This window comes from Trichosurus vulpecula, chromosome 5 (genome assembly GCF_011100635.1).
Source record: "Trichosurus vulpecula isolate mTriVul1 chromosome 5, mTriVul1.pri, whole genome shotgun sequence".
NCBI lineage: Eukaryota > Metazoa > Chordata > Mammalia > Diprotodontia > Phalangeridae > Trichosurus > Trichosurus vulpecula.
In genome coordinates, this window is record NC_050577.1 from 200,566,906 (window position 1) to 200,576,915 (window position 10,010).

General features: G+C 40.0%; 2 pseudogenes; both read left to right on the forward strand.

Annotated features, from left to right (window-relative positions):
* Nucleotides 1-849, forward strand: part of LOC118851163 — a 66,732-nt pseudogene extending 65,883 nt beyond the window's left edge.
* Nucleotides 850-7,762: 6,913 nt separating this feature from the next.
* Nucleotides 7,763-8,544, forward strand: LOC118851164 (annotated as a pseudogene).
* Nucleotides 8,545-10,010: the final 1,466 nt, after the last annotated feature.

Consider the following 10,010-nt stretch of genomic DNA (forward strand, 5'->3'; position numbering starts at 1 on the left):
TCTTTGGGATTTGCAGTTTCCAAACCAGATGTGATCTTCCAGTTGAAAAGAAAGGAAGGATCTTGGATGACAGAGGCAGGTATTCCTGGAAGCAGCTGTCCAGAGAGCAGAGAATTTACTGGAGATAAACCTCCTGAATATAATGAACATGGAAAGGCCTTCTGGAGCAAGGAGCATCTTGCTGTGCAGCATAAAATTCACACTGGAGAGAAATCTTATGCATGTAGTGAATGTGGGAAGGCCTTCAGAGACAAGACACACCTTATAGTGCACCATAGAAAGGCCTTCAGATATAAGAGGGAAATTAGAGTACATCAGAGAATTCATACTGGAGAGAAGCCTTATGAATGTAGTGAATGTGGCAAGACCTTCAGATATAAGATTCAACTTACAGTGCATCACAGAATTCATACTGGAGAGAAACCTTATAAATGCAGTGTATGTGGGAAGGCCTGCAGGGATAAGACTCGACTTACAGAGCATCACAGAATTCATACTGGAGAGAAACCTTATGAATGTAGTGAATGTGGAAAGGCCTTCAGATATAAGAGGGAAATTAGAGTACATCAGAGAATTCATACTGGAGAGAAGCCTTATGAATGTAGTGAATGTGGCAAGACCTTCAGATATAAGATTCAACTTACAGTGCATCACAGAATTCATACTGGAGAGAAACCTTATAAATGCAGTGTATGTGGGAAGGCCTGCAGGGATAAGACTCGACTTACAGAGCATCACAGAATTCATACTGGAGAGAAACCTTATGAATGTAGTGAATGTGGAAAAGCCTTTAGTATTAAGACAAACCTTACTGTGCATCAGAGAATTCATTCAGGAAAGAAACCTTAAGAATATAATGCAAATAGGAAGGCCTTTAGATGGAAGACACTACTTATATCCATTAGAGAACTCATCCCGCTAAGTTTCCTCGTGAATTTCAGCAGTGTGGGAAGTGCTTCCATTGCAATTCAGATCTTATTAGATATCACAAATTCATGTTGAAGAAAAACCTTATGTATATAGTGAATGTGGGAAGGCCTTCAGGAAGAAGCCACATCGTACTGTGCATCAGAGGAATCATACTGGAGAAATTCTTTGTGAATGAGTAGTGTGGGAAGACCTTCCACCCCAAGTCAGATCTTTCTCAACTTCAAATAATTCATAGGTTCTGAATGTAATGTACAAGAGAAGGCCTTCCACCTGAATGTATCTTTTGCTCAACATCACAGCATTCATACTGGAGAGAGACCTTATGAATTCAATGAATGTGAGAAGAACTTCATCCTGAAGATGCTACTTGCTCAACATCAAAGAACTAATTCTGGAAAGAAACCTTTGAGTTTGGGATGACCATTAAACTAAGGATACTACTTTATGTCCACCAGAGGATTCATATTAGAGTGATTCTTCATGATTGTAAAGAGTGGGAAGATTCCCCCAGCTTGCACTTGAGAGATTCCTTATTTAGGGACCTGAAGCAACAATGTGGCTAGCAGCTGTTGTAGGGGTGAAGACCCAATAAGACTAGCCCCAATTGCTGCCAGCATATGTTCTTTTATGTGTTTTACTAAGGAAAGTAACTTTAAGTGGTTAACCATCTAACTTCAATCAAACATAAAATAAAACTCACTTAGTTCAGGAAGAAAAGCCAGTAACCTAAACTTCAGAGCAAATATAAACAAATTACAAATATATACAATATAAAGAGACGAAATCATAATTCGTAGTTACCAAGAAAGCATCAACATCTGGGTTCACAAGCTGGGAGGCTCTTAAAGCAGCTTCCCTGAATCCCACACCACTCTTCCAGTTATTGAGAGCCCCAAGGGAAGACACCAGTCTCTTGAGTTTATATATTTTGTTCAGGGTCAAAGGGCATCACTGCATGGGACTCACCCATGTGACCTAAAAGTATCACAAACATGGGACTCAAACCCACATGGCTTAAAAGCCTCTGGCATCCCAAACATGTCACTCAAACCCATGCAAACCAGGCTTTCCCCTGAGGCAAGGAGGTCATCAAAGACTCCTAATTTAATCAAAGAGACAAAGGCCAGACTCTTCAAGGGCACTTGATTACATAAGTGCTAAAAGAGAAAACAGTAAAAAAGTCCCACCTTAATTAATGTTACACCCCTGCAACAGCTGCTAGCCAAATTGTTGTTACAATGATACAAGCTCTCATTTGGCCCCACTAGACTATTCTCTTATTAACCATCATTCTAAGGATTCTTTGGCTTGCTAAAATTTTTCCTGCAATTTCCCAAGTTCCTTCAAAGTAAAAGGGAGCCTATTCTCCTTCTCTTCCACAGAAGAAACCAATCCCCAGGAAGTAAATACAAGGAGTTGGGTAGGAGTAATAATAGGATAAGCCTGAGGATTCATTATTACCTCGTCTAGTTCCCATTCATCATCATCGTCGCTCTTATTTTCCATATGCGTACATAAAAACACACACACACACACAAACACATACATACACACATATTTATACACACACACATATATATGTATATATATATATACAGACATACATATATTACTATCAATTTAAAAAATATGTTTATGGAAAAAACAAGTATTTAAATAACAGAGTACAATAAAAAAGGTGATTGCACATGAGACTTCAAATCTACTATGCACAACTTGCTATTTCTTTCAAATATACAACAAAATTGTTATATATTTTTTTCTTCCATGTATTTGTACATACATACATATATACATACTGACAAATCTTTTCACATTATTTGAACCCCAATAATATCCAAAGCATCCAAACTGCTTTTGCTCTATTCTAAAAATGCCCCTTTCTGTGTCAGCAGCTTCAAAGACCAGATAAGAGTGACAAAGGGTATCTTTCCTGTTGGTGACAAGACGTCTGCCACCAGAACAGTGGAATTCTCTTATCTTGATATTCTAGAGACATTTGCATCTTGGGATCAAAAATTCTAAGTGACCCTACCTTGTCAATTGTCTTGTTCAACTAAGAACTTACTTTCCTTGATATGGAGATCATAAACTGGAGCTGGGAGTGTGACTTAAACCTTGTCTTTCTTCCAGTCAATCAGACGTTTGCTTCTGATTCCATGATAGTGTATCGGCTAGCTTCAAGGGAATAAACACTATGAATTTACATATCGCCTAGCTTGTTTGCCTCCTTTAACCAAACTTTCAGGTGCACAATACATACACACACATAAAAATATATATCTATAGCTATGTGTATACACACACACACACACACACACACACACAAAATTTCTTCTCCAGAGAAATCTTTAGGTCAGAGATCATTCTTTATGTAGAGCTGGAAGAAAACGTAGAAGTCAATTCCTCATTTTATAGATTAAAAAGCTATGGCTGAGAGGTTCAGTAACTGGCCCAGAATCATAGAGCTATCGTCTTAGGAGGAATTTGAACTCAAGTCCTATTGACTCCATATTAAACATTTCAAACACTCTGTTATCCTGTCCAATGGCATTAGCAATCCCCTTTTCTCCTGTTACTACCATATCCACTAGCCCGTCCTTTGTCTTCAAAATGTTGAGGTCAGGGAACCTTATTTTGAGGTTTAGGGGTGCTCAGGACCTCAAAATACCAACATGCCAGGTCCTGCCGAATGAATTTGACTCAAGCCTTCTTACAGCCAAAGTAAAACGAAGTTTATTAAAAATTCACCATATTGGGAAAACTAAAGAGTCTGAGTTGTTGTGACACCTGTATTGATAAGCAGAGCTGATTGAATCTTAAGAAGATTGAATCTGAGTGCCTTCATGGAGGCAAGATGAGACTTATACACAGAAAGACTGTGGGAGGGATCTAGGGGTGGTTCTGGGGTGATGGGAAGAGGTGTTTAGGGAGGGGCTTGAGGAGGAGTCTAAGAAGGATCTTGATGGGACTGGGATGCCTAGAGGTCTGACTCCAGGAATCAAGAAAATGGGATTTTGAAAGGATCGAGGGTGTGAAGTTGCTGGAGGCAAACCAGAGGTGACAGACAATGGAGGACTAGGCTAGTTTAAAGGTAATACCTTTGGTCATAGATATTTTGAGAGGATCAAGGGTGGGAAGTAACTGGGCAATGGAGGGTTAGGCTAGGTTAAGAGTAAATAGAGATTTGGTCCTAGGAATGATGAAAGACTTATGGCCTCAGGCAAACACCTCATCAAGTGGGAAGATTCAAGAAGATTTCAAGGTGGATCCCAGAGCTTACACCCCAGCAAAAACATGACATTTTTGAAAGTTAAACAAGAGTGTATTAACACACCAAGACAATGTCTTTCCCAATCCAAGACTCAAACCAAATGTTGCTTTTATAGATGGGAATAAGCATCTCCCACATAAAGGCCAAGGTATTTTGCTTGGATCATGCAATCATGAGGGGATGGGATTAGTGCTGTCTCAGCTTTTCCTGAAATAGATGTTGACTGTATACTACATAATTTATATTACATAATCTCAGATGGACCCTCACCAGGGTAAAGTAATCATTTTGTACCATCCTAATAAACTAAATACCCCACTCACTCCAATGCCTCTTCCAAACTTTTTCATCTCTCTTGAAATTTCCTTTGACTCCTCATCCCCTTTATCCAAGAAGCTAACTCAAATTTCATGGAAAAAATGAGGTCATTTAATAATTACTGATATAGATTATAAATTCTTTGAGTGGAGGGACTATCTTGTGCCTCTTTTTTTAATCTCTATTACTCACCAAAATATCTGTCATATTTCTTAATAAATGTTGATTGATTCATTGATTGAGAGTTCTTTTTTTCTCCCCTTCTGCTTATCTTAAATCACCTAGATGCCTTCTCTACAATCACCTACTTCACGCCTGTCTCACTTGAAGAGGTAAAAATTCTTAAAAATCCCTCTACATGAACATGATCCCACTCTATCCCATTTTCTCCAGTTGATTGATTCTTCTATCATCCCCAGTCTCTCACCTTTGTGATGTTTACAAAGTTTGAAAGACTGATCAATTATTTTATTAATAATGATAGCATTTTATTAACACAAGAGTCAGTGATATTCTCAAATGCCAAAGACCCTTCATGGTGATGGGCTCACAGTGTATATGCCCTTGGAAAAGTGGGTGTTCTTGATGCTGGTCAATCAACACTGACTGGTTAACAAGTAATGAGAAAGAATGAATATTGCAATGGGAGGTGGATCTATTCATTTTCATTATGTCATTTACTTCTAAATTTCCCAGCCTTGAGCAATCTAATCAAAAAATGTATCCCCACCCAAATCTGAGTAGAACATAATGGGCAGGAATTCACCTAGATAAGGTGGTTTAAGGGGGATAAATTTTTGGCAGAGGTGAGAAATGTCCTTCAAAGGATGGGCTTAGAACAAAGAAGCAGGACAGGGAAAAAACCTGGACCTCCCCCATTCTCATTCCCCTATTTGATTCTATTGAGAGACAGAGTCTCCTCAATGAATCACTAACTGATATGACAAGCACTTCATCAAGGATTTCTAACTACAAAGCTTGTGAAGGAAAAGAATGTGTGGAGAAGAGGGAAAGATTGACTAGTGCTTTGAGAAAATCAAAGGGGGCAATCCCCTTTGATAAGTAGTCCTTACAGATAAAAGGAAGAAAAAGAAAAACAAACAATAAAAAAGAATATTATCGCTTTCACAGAAGTCTCATCCCATATAGCCTTCTAATTCTTTGGAAACATCTGATGCAGCCCTCTGGTTTGGGTCTGATCTCAGCAGTTTACAGCTGACTAACTTCTCTAGTTCAGGTTACTTGGATATATTCTCTTCTCTGCTAAAAATCTCCTTCAAAATTGGTCTGCATATGGTTATGCATAATGATATCCATGTGGCTTATGTTGAATGGCTTGACTTATTAGGGAGGGTGGGTGGGAAGGGAAGAGGAGAGAGAATTTGGAACTCAAAGTTTTAAAAACAGATGTTCAAAAAGAAAAAAAAAGTTTTTGCATGCAACTAGAGAATAAGATACACAGGCAATGGGGCATAGAAATTTATCTTGCCCTACAAGAAAGGAAGGGAAAAGGAGATAAGAGGGGAGTGGGGTGACAGAAGGGAGGGCTGACTGGGTAACAGGGTAACCAGAATATATGCCATCTTGGAGTGGGGGGGAGTGTAGAAATGGGGAGAAAATTTGTAATTCAAAGTCCTGTGAAAATAAATGCTGAAAACTAAATATATTAAATAAATTCAATTAAAAACAAAGAAAGGGCTGGACAAACTTAAACAAAAAAGTAAAAAGAGAAGGAATGTTTCACCAGTGGCATATGGATTCACATTTATCTCTTGTGAACTGTGAGCTTCAGGCCTAGAATTCTCAGCACACCAGCACTGTCAGTAATGTTAGGCAGCCATTAAAGATCTTCCCTGCCCATTTAATAGGCCTCAGGTGGGGCTAGTTAAGGAAAGCTTGATTAGAGGAGGTATGTTTATAGGAAGGCCCACACCCTTTTGCTAACCAGGTACTAAGCCCCAGGCCCACACCTTTTTGCTAAATAGGTGTGAAACCCCAGGCTCACACCCTTTTGCTAAGAAGTGTTAAGGCCCAGTCTTATACCCTTTTGTTAGCTAGGTGCTAAGTCCCAGGCCCACACCAATTTGCTAATTATGTGTGAAGCCCCGGGGCCACACATTTTTGCTAATAAGGTTATGAGAGGTGTGAATCCTTTGGGTCCTGAAAAAGGGTATATATACCCAGAGGATAGCCATTGAATTTAGAACTCAGAGAACTGAGAAAAGAGAACTCAGAACTTAGAGAAGGGATAATCCAGAGATTGGAGAATCTACAGAATGCAGAACTGAGAATTCACAAGGAGCATTCAGCCCCAGGAGGAGAAGGAGAGAAATACAGAGAAATCAGAGAGAGAAGACTGCAAGGACTCTGAGAACTGCAAAGGCTCCCAAAAGTGTGAGTGGATTGGAAGTAGGAAAGCAGACAACTAGGATTTGTGACCCTGCCTTCTGTGGCCTCTGTCCTGGGAGCCTTGAGGAAGAGGGAATGGCTCTTGTGATGACAGCCAGGCCCCAAAAGGAATCAGTGACATTCAAGGATGTGGCTGTGGAATTCACCCAAGAGGAGTGGCTACAGTTGAGCCCATCTCAGAAAAATTTGTACAGGAATGTGATGCTGGAGAACTATAGGAACTTGGTGTCTTTGGGATTTGCAGTTTCCAAACCAGATGTGATCTGCCATTTGGAAAGAATGGAAGCATCTAGGATGCCAGAGGCAGATATTCCCAGAAGCAACTCTCCAGGGATCAGAGAATTTGCTGGAGATAAACCTCCTGAATGCAATGAATGTGGGAAGGCCTTCAGAAACAAGACATATTTGATAAAGCATCAGATAATTCATACTGGAGAGAAATCTTACGAATGCAGTGAATGTGGTAAGGCCTGCAGGGATAAGACTCAACTTACAGAGCATTACAGAATTCATACTGGAGAAAAACCTTACAAATGCAGTGAATGTGGGAAGGCCTTCAGATATAAGACTGGACTTAGAGCACATCACAGAATTCACAGTGGAGAGAAACCTTATGAATGCTGTGAATGTGGGAAGGCCTTCAGATATAAGACTGCACTTAGAGCTCATCAGAGAATTCACAGTGGAGAGAAACCTTATGAATGCAGTGAATGTGGGAAGGCTTTTACAGAGGAGATACAACTTACAGAGCATCACAGAATTCATAGTGGAGAGAAACCTTATGAATGTAGTGAATGTGGGAAGGCCATCAGGACCAAGAAGCTCCTTGCTATGCATCGGAGAATTCATACTGGATGGAAACATTATGAATGCAGTGAATGTGGGAAGGCCTGCAGGTATAAGACTCAACTTACAGAGCATTACAGAATTCATACAGGAGAGAAACCTTATGAATGTCATGAATGTGGAAGGGCCTTCAGATATAAGACAGATTTTATAAAGCATCAAAGAATTCATACTGGAGAGAAACCTTATGAATGCAGTGAATGTGGAAAGGCCTTCAGATATAAGACACAACTAAAAGTGCATCACAGAATTCATACTGGAGAGAAACCTTATGAATGCAGTGTATGTGGGAGGGCCTGCAGGAATAATACTCAACTTACAGAGCATTACCGAATTCATACTGGAGAGAAACCTTATGAATGTCATGAATGTGGAAGGGCCTTCAGATATAAGACAGATTTTTTAAATCATCAAAGAATTCATACTGGAGAGAAACCTTATGCATGTAGTGAGTGTGGGGAGTCCTTCAGAAGAAAGGCACACCTTACTGTCCATCAGAGAATTCATTCAGGAAAGAAACCTTAAGTGTGTAATGCAAGTAGGAAGGCATTTTGATGGAGGACACTACTTTATGCCCATCAGAGAATTCATCCTGCTAAGTTTCCTCATGAAATTCAGCAGTTTGGGAAGGCCTTCTACTGCAATTCAGATCTTATTAGATATCAAAAATTCATGTTGGAGAAAAACCTTATGTATGTAGTGAATGTGGGAAGGCCTTCAGGAAGAAGCCACATCTTACTGTGCATCAGAGGATTCATACTGGATAAATTTTGTATGAATGTGACTAGTGTGGGAACACCTTCCATCCCAAGTCAGATCTTTCTCAACTTCAAATAATTCATAACTTCTGAATGCCTTCTACCTGAATGTATCTTTTGCTCAACATCAGAGCTTTCATATTGGAGGGAGACCTTATGAATTCAGTGAATATGGGAAGACCTTCAGCCTGAAGATACTACTTGCTCAACATCTGAGAACTAATTCTGGAAAGAAACCTTTGAGTTTGGGCTAATCTTTAAATTAAGGAGACTTCTTTACGTCCATGAAAGAATTCATACTAGAGTGATTCTTCAAGGTTGTTAAGAGTAGGAAGATTCCCCCAGCTGACCAGAATACGATTCTGAGTCCCTAGATGCAGTGGAGAGATTCCTTATTAAGGTACCATGGTAGAAGGAGCTATCCCTCACTGCTCTGAGTTCCATAAATGGTCAAAGACTTAGTGTTATCATCCCCTGGACCTTCAGGGAAGGAGAGATTATGCTGGCTGAGCCAGAGATTACTAAGTAGATAGGTTTGAGAGCCTTAGTATTAACTTTGATTCCTGGGCACATGGCTTTCAAGGCTCTTGTGGGCAACCTCTAGGCCATGTGATGAGCCTGAGCCTAATGTGAGATGAATAATTGTTGCCGTTGCTTGAGGATTATTTTACTATCTAAGCTGTTTCTAAATTGAAATGGGAAAAATTAATCAAAGTCTATTATTTCAGAGCGAGGATTTCCAGATATACCAGTAGATATTTCTTTAGGGAAAAAGCTTCTGGATTTCTGTACCTACCTGTCTGTGTTTTTGTATGTGTGTGTGAATGAGTGAGTGTAGCCTGTCAGAAGCAGCAGCAGCAGGAGAAGCAGCAGCGCCAGAATGGTCAGTAAACTCCCCCTTGCCCCTCCCTATCCCACTGGAATTCCTGATGAGACAGGTTGGAGCAGCAACAGTGGGAAGGAGTTGGGGGGAGCAGAGCAGGCAATTCAGTTTTGTTTTGTGTGTTGTGGTCTTGCTAAAGTTTCCATTTTTTTTAAATTTAAATTTATTTATTTAACATATTTGGTTTTCAGCATTGATTTTCACAACAGTTTGAATTACAAATTTTCCCCCCATTTCCACCCTCCCCCCCACTCCAAGATGGCACATATTCTGGTTGCCTTGTTCCCCAGTCAGCCCTCCCCTCTATTACCCCCCTCCCCTCTCATCCCCTTTTCCCTTCCTTTCTTGTAGGGCAAGATAAATTTCTACGCCCCATTGCCTGTGTATCTTATTTTTTAGTTGCATACAAAAACTTTTTTTGTTTTTGAACATCTGATTTTAAAACTTTGAGTTCCAAATTCTCTCCCCTCTTCCCTTCCCACCCACCCTCCCCAAGAAGTCGAGAAATTCAACCTAGGCCACACATGTATCATTATGTATAACCCTTCCACAATCCTCATGCTGTGAAAGGCTAACTACATTTTGCTCCCTC